This window comes from Octopus sinensis, linkage group LG25 (genome assembly GCF_006345805.1).
Source record: "Octopus sinensis linkage group LG25, ASM634580v1, whole genome shotgun sequence".
Lineage (NCBI taxonomy): Eukaryota > Metazoa > Mollusca > Cephalopoda > Octopoda > Octopodidae > Octopus > Octopus sinensis.
Window position 1 is genome coordinate 26,501,777 of NC_043021.1, and position 13,944 is coordinate 26,515,720.

At 38.2% G+C, this 13,944-nt stretch overlaps 1 protein-coding gene across 1 annotated transcript in view; it reads left to right on the forward strand.

The window, feature by feature from the left end:
• Positions 1 to 13,944, forward strand: part of LOC115224244 (recombining binding protein suppressor of hairless) — a 238,572-nt gene that overhangs the window by 22,086 nt on the left and 202,542 nt on the right. The gene's annotated exons all lie outside the window — the stretch shown is intronic.

A 13,944-nucleotide genomic window follows, 5' to 3' on the forward strand; every position in this document is an offset into this window, starting at 1 on the left:
ACAGGCTTCTTTCAGTTTCCATCCCTCAAATTCGCTCACAAGACTTTGGTTGAGCCAAGGCTAGAGTTGAAGAAACTTTCCCAAGGTGCCATGTAAAACTAATTGGTTGGGAAGCTATGCCTATTTCTGTAATGTAAATTTTGTCTATAAATCTATATGGAACCATGAGGCTATGATTTAAAATAAATTGTTACTATCCACTTGGATGAATATATTGTTGCACTTTTGTTGTTAACTTTCTATGAAAAGCCTCTTGTATATTCCTGATTAGTTAAAAATGAGGCTTTAAGTAGGATCTGCTCAAGGGGTATACTGGAACAAGCATATGCATGGCTGTGTGGTAAAAAGCTTACTTACAACCATGTGGTTACATGTTCAAAGCCACTGCATGGCACTTTGGGATGTGTCTTCTACTAAAATTCAGGGCTGATATACATATATATCATCATCATTATCATTTAACGTCCAGTTTTCCATGCTGGCATGAGTTGGAGCAGTTTGACAGAAGCCGACCTGTTGAAGGGCTGTTCAGGCTCCCTGTCTGTTTTGCCATGGTTTCTATGGCTGGATGCTCTCTCTGACGCCAACCACTTTACAGAGTGTGCTGGGTGCTTTGATGCAGCACTGGTATGGGTGTTTTATATGTGTGTATGTGTGTGTATGTGCATGCATGTATGTGCATGTGTATATGCATTGTGTGTGTGTATATGTATATGCATGCATGTGTGTGTATATGTATGTGTAAAAGGTGGCGAGCTGGCAGAAACGTTAGCACGCCGGGCGAAATGCGTAGCCGTATTTCGTCTGCCGTTACATTCTGAGTTCAAATTCCGCCGAGGTCGACTTTGCCTTTCATCCTTTCGGGGTCGATAAATTAAGTACCAGTTACGCACTGGGGTCGATGTAATCGACTTACTCCGTTTGTCTGTCCTTGTTTGTCCCCTCTGTGTGTAGCCCCTTGTGGGTAGTAAAGAAATATATATATATATGTATGTATACATACATACACATGTCTGTATGTATATATATTTCTTTGTGCTTGTCCTCATCACCACCTCACAATTGGTGTTAGTTTGTTTACGTTTCCATACCTTAGCAGTTTGGCAAAAGAGACTGATAGAACCAACACCAGACTTCAAAAAAGAGAAAAGTACTGAGGTTAATTTGTTTGACTAAAAGCCTTCATTGTAGTGCCCCAGCATGGTCCCAGTCCAATGACTGAAAGAAGCAACACCTCTAGTGATACGAACTCTAGTATCACCAGACAGTAATTTTAAAAAATGTGGTTATTTTTTTATTTCTTATTGTTCTAGCGATTAATTTAATGGACATTTTTTTCCTCAAAAGAGTAGAAAGATTTTGGTGATATCTTTGAAATCTATTATTGGCAAAATTCCTTATAAATCATATTTTTCTGACTTAAATTCTGTAAATTCTTTAAACATTTTTGTCATTTTTCAAAGCAGAAGTATGCAAAAATGTTATTTATTTTTCTTACAAATGTTAAAAAAAAAAATTTGAAAACTAAAAATGTTAATGTAAAGTTAATCGTTAGTGCAGTTAATTTCTTTTTTTTTATATTCTTTTACTTGTTTCAGTCATTGGATGGCAGCCATGCTGGAGGCATCACTTTTAAGGGTTTCACTGAACAAATCTACCCCAATGCTTATTGTTTTATTGTATAGTACTTACTCTATTAATCTGTTTTACTGAATTGCTAAGTTAGACGAACATAAGCAATCCAATACTGGTTGTCTAGCAGTGAAGAGACAAACACATACATACATGCATACACACACAATCATACATGCATACGTGTGTGTGTGTGTATGTATATATATATGTGTGTGTGTGTGTATATATATGTATATGTGTGATATATATATATATACATGTATATACATATATATATATATATATATAGTGTGTGTGTACATATATATATATATATACATACTAGCTGATGTACTTGGTAATTTCTGAGAAAGCAGGGCTTATCCCTTGGTTCCATTCTCATAATTGTTTCACTAATCCAATAACAACAATACAAAGTATGTAGCCCTTAAAACGGTTTTTGTGTGTTTACAGAGAATATCGAGGTATTTTACACAGGATCTCGTTTTTAGGAATTCCCAATAAGTTATGAATACCCAAATTGTGATGTCAGTAATAACGTGAAATTAGTTACCCGATAGTAAGAATTCATATAAAGTAACCCCAAAAAGGGCTTTAATGCATTCCCAGAGTATATAGAACCTAAGATGAAATACTAATAATATTTGTAAATTTTGGGTAATTTTAGCCAACCGAAAGCCACCATTCTACACATGACCGTAAATCTCTCATTGGTGTCTGTTTCTGTAGTAACAAACAAAGCTGTATTTTGCTCTGTTACCTTAGTTACTAGGATACTATATTTAGCATAAGTGTGGCTCTTTCCCCAGCATCACCACCACCACAAGTATCACTTTGTGCCTGTTGTTTTTTTTTTGTTTGTCAGTTTGTGACGGGTAGCTATCTTGCAGAAAATGCATGGTTCTGATTCCTGTTTCCTGATTGGACTAAAAATGATCAAGCTTTGAACCTCTGTAACATTCTTCTAAATTTTTCTAGGAATAAACAAATCCCAAATTTGGATTCAGCATGAAAATTTACATCAATTTACCAAATTTTAAAATTTTCACATAATTTTCAAATTTTCAAATCTGTGACAGCAACCAAAAGGATACCATTTTACCAGCATATCTATATAAAATTAACCTGTTAATTGCATCTATATATATAAAACTCAACTTGTGTGTCTGTGTTTAACTTCCCGGTACATCGTAGAACCACCAAAAAAAGTTTAGGCGAATGAAAATTGAACTGCGCTATTTCTGTTCCGAAATTCATCTCGCAAGTGCAAAAATCGACAATGTGCTTGTTTAGGCCTTATCCCATGCATTGAATAGTGAACTTTACTCAGTCAGCTGTTTGACGTGAACTGTATTCACCACGCGTGCAAGCATGTGTACATTGCATGAAAATTTTAAAAATCAAGATATATAAACGAATCGCCATAAACATTGTAGAAATTTGGCAAAGAAATGAATTTTTGGGATGTAGCCTGGAGGGTTTTTTTGTATTAATCGTTTGGACTTTGTGAACACATACCAATTGTTTTCATAACGTTTTTAATGCTTTGAATTAAATGTGACCATTTTGCAAAGCTGGGCAATACTGCTAGTATGCAAATAAAGCAAATGAATAAACTTAGATGTGTTTCAGCCCCAAATTCGAATCTGTCAAGTCATATTTAAGACTAGATTTGTGGTGTCACGGTCCATTTCAAATAGGAAGCTGTTGTTTACTGAGAGCTCTCCAAGTATAGGAGGCTTGTCTGAGATATTGTGAAGAAATTTGTCTAGATTATCATCATCATCATCATCGTTTAACATCTGCCTTCCATGCTGGCATGGCTATCTGTAATAATTCCTTTCACGTCTTGGGTGGACTACAGGAATATGAATTGACTCCAATACATTAATGGACTTTAATGGTACATTAAGTTGTGATTTGGTCATTATGTTGTAGTTGAGAATCTGGTGAGAGGCCACAATCTGGTGAGAGACCATAATCAGAGGAGAGGCCATATCTGTAGACAGGAATGACCACAAAACAATCTTTGTCTTTCTATTTTCATTTTTTTTTTTCATTTTATCTAGTTTCACCTCACGAGCTGTGGCCATGCTGGGGCACCGCCATTATATATATTTATTACATTAAACAGTTGGAGACAGTGAGAGGATTTTGTTATTTGGGGAATGGTGTGGATGTAAGTGGTGGATGTGAAGCAGCTGTGACAGCAAGAGCGAGACTTGGCTGGGTGAAGTTCAGGGAATGTGGAGCATTGTTATATGGGGAAAGGTTTTCATTGAAGATGAAAGGAAGGGTCTATAGGAGTTGTGTGAGAACTGCAATGCTGTATGGGAGTGAGACATAATCTGAGTTGGTTCTGGTGTGGGGTTCAAACAGCCAGTTTTTTTATAACCCTGGGCAAGTCTTTCTAGAACCTTCAAAGTATAATTTAGTGGGAAGCTTACTTAACTTTTCTTTAATATTTGCCTCTGTTTGTTAATACATGTCGTCAGCCAGTACGGATTGGTTGGTGAATCTTTGCATGGCTGTTCTGTTGTCTGAAAGAACCAGTCCTGTCTTTTAAGGTGATAAAACTAGGCTATTGTTTTTAAACTAGAAACCCAAGTAAGGCAGTTCTAATCTAGCCAAAGCTTTGCTCCAATGTCTTTGACTCGAGAGGATGAAAGACAAAGTTGACTACTGCAAAATTTGAATTCAAAAGAGTTTTGGTTAATAGCATTAAATAGCATATTTTATTGACTGTGATTTTAAAAAATTGGTAAAATGTAGCAAAATTCAAACCTCTAGATTTTTTTTTATATAAAAATATATTTCTGGCATTTTGTATTTGCATGATGAGTTGACAGTAGCCAGTACTTCGGGTCCTTGTAGAGTCAGTACACGACATTTTGACAACCAATGTCAAAATGTGTTCAAGTTATTCTTTGCATTTTAATGAATTAACGATTATTTGGAATATTTTTCTTAATCGTAATTTAAGTTATGTCAAAAAAAATTTGTCAGTAAATGAAACCCCATCGATCATATGGCTTTTGTTGAGGCAGATTTTCTTATTTCTTTATTGCCCACAAGGGACTAAACATATAGGGGACAAACAAGGACAAACAAAGGGATTAAGTCGATAACATCGACCCCAGTGCGTAACTGGCACTTAATTTATCGACCCTGAAAGGATGAAAGGCAAAGTCGACCTTGCGGAATTTGAACTCAGAACGCAGCGGCGGATGAAATACCACAAAGCATTTCGCCCGGCGTGCTAACGTTTCTGCCAGCTCGCCGCCTTTTTCTACAGATGGGATGCCCTTCCTGTTGCCAATCCTCACCTGTTTCCAAGCAAGCCGTTATTTCTCTATGTTTTCACAGAGGATTCAAAACAAATGACACCATTTGTAAGATGTATTTACAGCTGTCATACAATGTCAAGACATTTCTAGTAACACACAATCCGCATCACCAAAACATTTCTAACAGCATCAAAGCAAATTTGCCAATCATAAAGCAAAGTGAAAAATAAAAAAAAACACTTATCTTAAGCAAAAAGCAAGACTAGGGCGACATGAAACAAAGTATTATATATCCTTTTCCTTTTCCCATGTGTTCTTTCTTTGTTTTGTAAGTTACTTAGCAACCTCTCTGGTGTTGGTGGCACAAAAAAAAAGAAAAAAAAACAGGAAACAAAAAAACAGCCAGTAAATTCTGAAAAGTGGCGTTAGGAAAGGCATTGAGCCATAGAAACTATGCCAAAGCTGACACGGATGCAGCCTTGCATTCCATTGAATTTTGTTGTAGCATTCAACCCATGCCACCATTGAAGACAAATATCATATGATGATGATGATGATGATATATATTGAGTCTGTATGTGTGTGATTCCTTGATACACACACACACACATAAATATAGGAATGGGAGACAATGTATGTGTATGATTTTTCACAGCATATATACAAAGTTAGATCAAAGTTGGTGGAAGATGTGCTCTATTAAATTGTAGATTTAGTGTTTGGTGAGATATTTAAAAATATATTCATTAAAAATGGTGGAGAATTTCTGTTTAAGTCTCAGATGAGGTGTATGAATTGGAGAAAAGATAGCCTGAAGGTGGTAATTTAGTTTGTGATTTCTTATTCATATGCTTCCTATGCTGATGAAATATATAAACAGTTAAGGCATCCCCATGGGTGGTAATTGCAGCCTCTTATTTGCTGACTTATATTTATCATCATAACAGTTTAGTCTCTTAACTAGTATAACAAAAAAGGTAGACCTATTTAAGCCACTGTGTGTATGTTATAGATATATAGATGATATCATCATCATCATCGTTTAATGTCCATTTTCTGTGCTAGCATGGGTTGGACAGTTCGACCGGGGTCTGGGAAGTCAGGAGGCTGCACCAGGCTCCAGTCTGATCTGGCAGTGTTTCTATAGCTGGATGCCCTTCCTAACGCCAACCACTCCGTGAGTGTAGTGGGTGCTTTTTACGTGCCAGGGGAGGCTGGCAGCGGCCACGATGGTTTGTATTTGGTGCTAATTATGATTGTCTTGAATATTTACTTTGTGAAATTTTTCATTGTGTTTTGGAAGTAACCAGAAATGGCTCTGACATTTAAAATGTGAAGTATTTCAGTGTTAGGTTTGAGTTATTTTCTTGTCCCAGTCATTAGACTGTGGCCGTGCTGGGGCATTGCTTTGAAGAATTTTTAGTCAAATTAATTTATCCCAGTACCATTTTTTTAAAACCAGGTACTTAATGTATCAGTCTCTTTTGCCAAACTGTTAAGTTATAGGGACATAAACACACCAACGCCAGTTGCCAAGCAGTGGTGGGGGACACACATACACACATATGCATTGGGCTTCTTTCAGTTTCTGTCTACCAAATCCACTTGCAAGTCTTGGTCTGAGACTACAAGTAGAAGACACTTGCCCAAAGCGCCACACGGAGGATGGAACCCAGAACCATGTTGGGCAGCAAACTTCTTACCAAACAGCCACGCCTGCACCTATATCAACAAGTTAATAATAATTAAGGCTTATAATAAAACTTAATGATTTTAATTTGCCAGTGGCAACGGTGCCTTAGGCATACAATTGCATTCCAGATAATTTGGGTTACTGCATTTTTCTGTCAGTCAGTTAATAAGGTATGATAGGGTGGTTAATCATTTCCATTTGTTTAGAGATGAAATAAATCATTTGGCAGAGTGAATGATTAAGCAAGGATACCAAAGTAAATTGTTAATTAAACATTTTAATTGTAGACTAGTTACACATTGGGATAATTTGAAGAAATTTTATGTTATTTTAAGCTTGCAGTCGAGTTGTGAGTTGAAAGTTTGCAAATAATCTTTTGCTTGTTTCAGTCATTAGACTGTGGCCATGCTGGGGCATCATCTTGAAGAATTTTTAGTTGAATGAATTGACTCCAGTACTTTTTTTTTAAAGTTTGATCCTTATTCTATTGATCTCTGTTGCTGAACTGCTAGATTATTAACACATCAGCAGTGATTGCCAAGTAGTGGGGGTGGGTGGAGGACAGAGACAAACACACACACACACACACACACACATATACAATGCGCTTCTTTCAGTTTCCGTTTACCAAATCCACTCACAAAGCTTTGGTCAGCCCAAGACTATAGTAGGAAACACTTGGACAAAGTGCCATGCAGTGGGACTGAACCTGGAACGATGTGGTTGGGAGGCAAGCTTCTTTCCACACAGCCACATCTGTGCCTATTAAACAAATAAACCTGGGACTATATTAGAAAATATAGAGACGTTACAGATTTATTTGAATTTTTAACTGTATTTTTTAGCATATCCAAGTCTAGATTCCCCCTTTAGCATTCGGTTTAATCAGTGGAATGTTAAGCTTAATCATTCACTTTGTTTTTAATTAATCATGCATTATCTTGTAGCTTTAAGATTTCAATAATGTGATTGTTTATTTTTAGAATGGCATTGTAGGGTAGGTGTGACAGGCTGGATCTGAACATAAAACTGGTAAAATATTTGGGTCAGATATGGCCAGATTAAACGCCAAAGGTTTAAAGTAAATTGTGAAGATCTTGGGGTAAATTGCCTGAGTTAGGTTTACCTTAGCATTTATAAGGCTTGAGGTGGCAGAACTGTTAGCACTCCGGGCAAAATGCTTAGCAGTATTTCGTCTGTCTTTACGTTCTGAGTTCAAATTCCGCTGAGGTCGACTTTGCCTTTCATCCTTTCAGGGTCAATAAATTAAGTACCAGTTGCATACTGGGGTCGATCTGATCGACTGGCCCCCTCCCCACAAATTTTGGGTCTTGTGCCTCGAGTAGAAAAGAATATTATGAAGGCTCTGTGCACACAATTTGATGGTTTAATGTTATCATTGTAGATGTGTTTCTTTCCTTCTTCCTCTAGTCAATAGACTGTATACTATTCATATAAAACACACTGTATTTTATATATACACACATACATACACATCTGTCTGTTTGTCTCTAGTTATCTGTCTATCTGACCTTTTATCTATCAATGTATATACATATGTGTATAGATATATATATACTTATATATAGAGAAGAACAGGTTGGGCAAAGTTCAGAGAGCGACTGCTCCTGTTTTACTCTCTAAGAGTGAAAGGCAGATTGTATGATGCCTGTGTATGTACAGCTATGCTACATGGCAGTCATAATGTTCGCATTTTGATACTTGGCGCGAGTCATCAAGATACAAGCAACTCTTTCCCACTATTCTGATGGTTTCCTTTTTTCCATTGGTCAAGCTTCAATCTTTTTGCTCTCTAAGGCCATTGGCTATTCACCTATACATCTAGCTGCTCTTGAAAAAATGAGACAAAAATTGTCAGATTTAGCCCAAACACCATGTGTGTGTGTGTAGCTAATAAAAAAACTATACATCAGAAAGAAGCACACTAACGGATATAGTAGTAATTGTTAATATGTGAAGGCGCGTGGCTCAGTGGTTAGAGCATCGAGCTTACGATCGTGAGGTTGTGAGCTCGAATCCCGGACCAGGCTGCGTGTTGTGTTCTCGAGCAAGACACTTTATTTCCTGGTGCTCCAGTTCACTCAGCTGTAGAAATGAGTTGCGACGTCACAATTTACTTTAACCCTTTGGCGTTTAATCTGGTCATATCTGACCCAAATATTTTACCAGGTTTATGTTCAGATCCAGCCTGTCACACCTACCCTACAATGCCATTCTAAAAATAAACAATCACATTATTGAAATCTTAAAGCTACAAGATAATGCATGATTAATTAAAAACAAAGTGAATGATTAAGCTTAACATTCCACTGATTAAACCGAATGCTAAAGGGGGAATCTAGACTTGGATATGCTAAAAAATACAGTTAAAAATTGTCAAACAAATCAACCCCAGGATTTATTCTTTGTAAGCCTAGTACTTATTTTATCACCCTCTTTTGCCAAACTGGTAAGTTACAGGGACGTAAACACACCAACATCAGTTGTTTCCATTCAGTTTCCCTGTATGTCTCCACCATCATGTTTTTATTCCCAGCTTTGAACTTCCATAAATCCTAAATTTTATTTTAGAATTTATAGGAGCAACTGTTTTTCAAGACTCATATTGTTATTGAATGCTGGAAATGAGGAGTAGGTAGACAGCCGACAACTGATGAAGGGTCCTCTCTCTGTCTTTACTGGTCCTGTTTTCCATTTTTTCTCTCTTTGTTTATGTATTTAACTCATTTGTTTACATATTTCATGTTATTTGCACCATTGGTGACATCCTGTACCCAAATATGCATGTGTGTGTGTATATATATATATATATATTATTTATTTATCATCATCATCATCGCCATCGTTTAACGTCCGTTTTCCATGCTAGCTGCATCAGGCTCCAGTCTGATCTGGCAGTGTTTCTACAGCTGGATGCCCTTCCTAACACCAACCACTCCCTGAGTGTAGTGGGTGCTTTTTATGTGCTAGGGGAGGCTGGCAACGGCTACGATTGGATTGGTGCTTTTTACATGCCACCAACATGGCTATCACAACTACAATTTCCATTTGATTTTTATTTTGATGTTGGAGTCCTTGACTCATTAAGTCTCCTCAAGCACAGCAGGTCACTCTATGATCCAAGGTTAGCACAGCAGGCTGCCCAGTGAGCCATGAACTCACTTCATTTGTCGGGTCTTCAAAGTCACAGCATATCTCAGATATATATATGTATGTATGTATATATATGTGTGTGTGTGTGTGTGTGTATACATATATATATATATCTATATATATACATACATATATATACGTATATATATATATATATATATATATTATATATATATATATATACACACGAAGGAGTTATACCCAATGACTGGTGTAGTAGCATAATAGTCAACACTGCTACAAAGGTAAAGGTGACGCCCTAGATACAAGTAATTACAGAGGTATAAAGCTGTTGGACCAGGTAATGAAGGTTATGGAAAGGATCATGGCCCAACTGATTAGAGAGAGAGTCAACCTAGACGAGATGCAGTTTGGTTTCGTGCCAGGGAAAATACACCACTGATGCCATATTTCTGGTGAGACAGCTGAAGGAGAAATACCTAGCCAAAGATAAAACTCTGTACCTGGCTTTCGTTGACCTGGAGAAGGCCTTTGACAGGGTCCCTCGTTCCCTTATCTGGTGGTCAATGAGGAAACTAGGGATAGATGAATGGTAAGTGAGAGCTGTGCGTGCCATGTACAGGGACGCTGTTAGTAAGGTGAGGGTTGGCAACGAGTACAGTGAAGAATTCCGGGTAGAGGTTGGGGTCCACCAAGGCTCAGTCCTCAGCCCCCTCCTATTTATCATAGTCCTCCAGGCAATAACGGAGGAATTCAAGACAGAATGCCCCTGGGAGCTCCTCTATGCTGATGACCTTGCTCTAATTGCTAAATCACTATCAGAACACGAGGAGAAGTTTCAGGCGTGGAAGCAAGGATTAGAATCGAAGGGCCTTAGAGTCAATCTAGCTAAAACCAAAGTCCTAATAAGTAGGAAGGTAGACAAATCTCAAACGCCTTCAGGTAGATGGCCCTGCTCGATCTGTAGAAAAGGCGTAGGTAGGAACTCTATAAGATGCACCAAGTGTAAGCTATGGACACATAGGAGGTGCAGCAATGTCAAAGGAAGGCTAACTGGGAAGATAGTTTTTGTATGTGGCAGATGCTCTGGTGCAAAAAACACTGAAAATGCGCAGAGACCATCTTCCGCCACATTCCAGGGAGAAAAACTAGAAGTAGTTGATAGCTTCCGTTATCTAGGTGACCAAGTCAGTAGCGGGGGTGGGTGTGCTGAAAGTGTAACTGCTAGAGTAAGAATAGCCTGGGCAAAGTTCAGAGAGCTCTTACCTCTGCTGGTGACGAAAGGCCTCTCGCTCAGAGTAAAAGGCAGACTGTATAACGCATGTGTGTGAACAGCCATGCTACATGGCAGTGAAACATGGGCCGTGACTGCTGAGGATATGCGTAAGCTCGCAAGAAATGAAGCCAGTATGCTCCGATGGATGTGTAATGTCAGTGTTCATACCCGACAGTGTAAGTGCCTTGAGAGAAAAGTTGGACCTAAGAAGCTTCAGATGTGGTGTGCAAGAGAGGCATCTATGCTGGTATGGACACGTAGTAAGAATGGATGAAGATAGTTGTGTGAAAAAGTGCCACACCCTAGCGGTTGAGGGAACCTGTGGAAGAGGTAGACCCAGGAAAACCTGGGACGAGGTGGTGAAGAACGACCTTCGCTCTTTAGGTCTCACCGAGGAAATGACCAGAGACCGAGACCTTTGGAAGTATGCTGTGTGCGAGAAGACCCAGCAGGTCAAGTGAGGCCATAACCCATGGCCCCTACCTGGGACGTAGTCAGTCCACCTGTGCATACCTTCCTTCTTGGGACACATAACTCTACTTGTGAAGACCTGTTGAGGCAAGTGAAAATCAAAAAATCAAAAATCAAAGAATCAAATCAAAATCGATGAACATCAATGGAATTTGTAGTTTTGTGATACCAGTGCCGGTGGCACATCAGAAAACCATCCGAACGTGGCCGTAGCCAGTACCGCATTGACTGGCCTCCGTGCTGGTGGCACGTAACAAACACCATCCGATCGTGGCACGTTAAAAACACCATCCGAGTGTGGCCGTTCGACAGTCTCGTCTGGCACCTGTGTCGGTGGCACATAAAAAGCACCCACTACACTCACGGAGTGGTTGGCGTTAGGAAGGGCATCCAGCTGTAGAAACACTGCTAGATCTGACTGGCCTGGTGCAGCCTTCGGGCTTCCCAGACCCCAGTTGAACCGTCCAACCCATTCTAGCACGGAAAACGGACGTTAAACGATGATGAGGATATATATATATATATATATATATATATATATATATATATATACTCGCCTGGCCCTCGTGCCGGTGGCACATAAAAAGCACCATCCGTTCGTGGCCGTTTGCCAGCTCTGTCTGGCACCTGTGTGGGTGGCACGTAAAAAGCACCCACTACACTCACGGAGTGGTTGGCGTTAGGAAGGGCATCCAGCCATAGAAACACTGCCAGATTTGACTGGGCCTGATGAAGCCTTATGGCTTCACAGACCCCAGTAGAACTGTCCAACCCATGCTAGCATGGAAAACGGACGCTAAACGATGATGATGATGATGATATATATACATATATATATACATACATATATATATACATACATATATATATATATATATATACATATATATATGTATATATATATGTGTGTGTGCGTGTGTGTGATATACGTGTGCCAGGTGTATTCCAGATGTTTTGAAATTTTCTCAGGAAAGACACTTATTAAGTTCAAAGAAGTACAAAACTCCAATGTCCTTCAAATTAATGTCCTCTGACTCCAATGCATCTGTTGTAGCACTCCAGCCACTTTGTGAAGGCCACCATGGAAGTTGTCCAAAATGTTGATGTCCAAGACTTTTCTCACAGGAACAAAGGTGTGGATAATCTCAATGCCCATCTCTGTCAAGTGGGTGGTTACCAGGATGGCATTGTGGACTGGTGCTGGAGCTCTGACCTTTTGTGGTAAAATCTCTTCATGAACTCCTCCAAAAAGTACTCTTTTTTGACCATCTCGCCTGATGGAACCCAGTGGATGCAGATCGTGGTCTTGCTGTTGGAACAGGGGATTGCAATGAGCTTTCCAATGCACTTGCTTTCCTTGGCCTCTTATGCTGGTGAAAAACAGATGCTCATCTCACAGCAGTCCAGAGCATCTCACGAGTACCTGTAGCATTTTCACCCAGTTTCACACAGAACTTTGTTGCAAGTTTCCAAATTGTCTTCACATCCCGACTGCATTCTGCAAACTGGTCAGCTCTGACCAACACTGTTCAAAGTGGTGTCTCCTTCAATGGAATAACAAAAGTTAGTGGCAGGTCAGCTTATTAGATTTATAGTAACAATATGCTATAAATCACTGTAAAATCTAGAACTGTTATAACTGTCTCTACTAAAAAAAAGTTTCAAAACTTCTGGAATGGCCTTGTGTGTATTTATATATATATATAGTTTGTAGAAATACATAAATCTGAAGAAGCACACCCATATGCATACATACACACATATATACATACATACGTGCATATATATATATATATATCCACCTACATATGTATATATAGTGTATATATGTATTTTCCTAAATGATACATATATGTGTACTCATATGTGTATGTATTCTCCATATGTGTATATATATATATATATATATACATCATCATTCAGCGCCCGTTTTCCACGCTAGCATGAGTTGGACGGTTTGACTGAAAACGGGAGTTGCACCAGATTTCAATCTATAAAATTATTAGTAACGAGTGTGGGGTACCTTATATTACAGGGAAAAACATCAGGATTAACCCCAGATTTAAACTGGTACATACATACATGTATACGTATGTACATGTCTGTGTGTGTCTATATATATATATATATATATATATATATACAGTATATATATATTATATCTATCTATATATAAACCTTCTAATATATATATACTGTATGTAGATACACAAATATATATCGACATATAATACATATTTAAATGCACACAAGCCTAAATATATACACAAAATTTATAAACATTTATTTATAGATTTATGTAAATATATGTATATAAATATACTCAAGATATATATAAATATACACAAATATAGATATATTTAATTATAGATATAAACGTCGTATGCGTGTGTGCACGTAATTGCACTGTGAATGTGTTATTGTCTCATTGTTTCCGTTAATTTGGT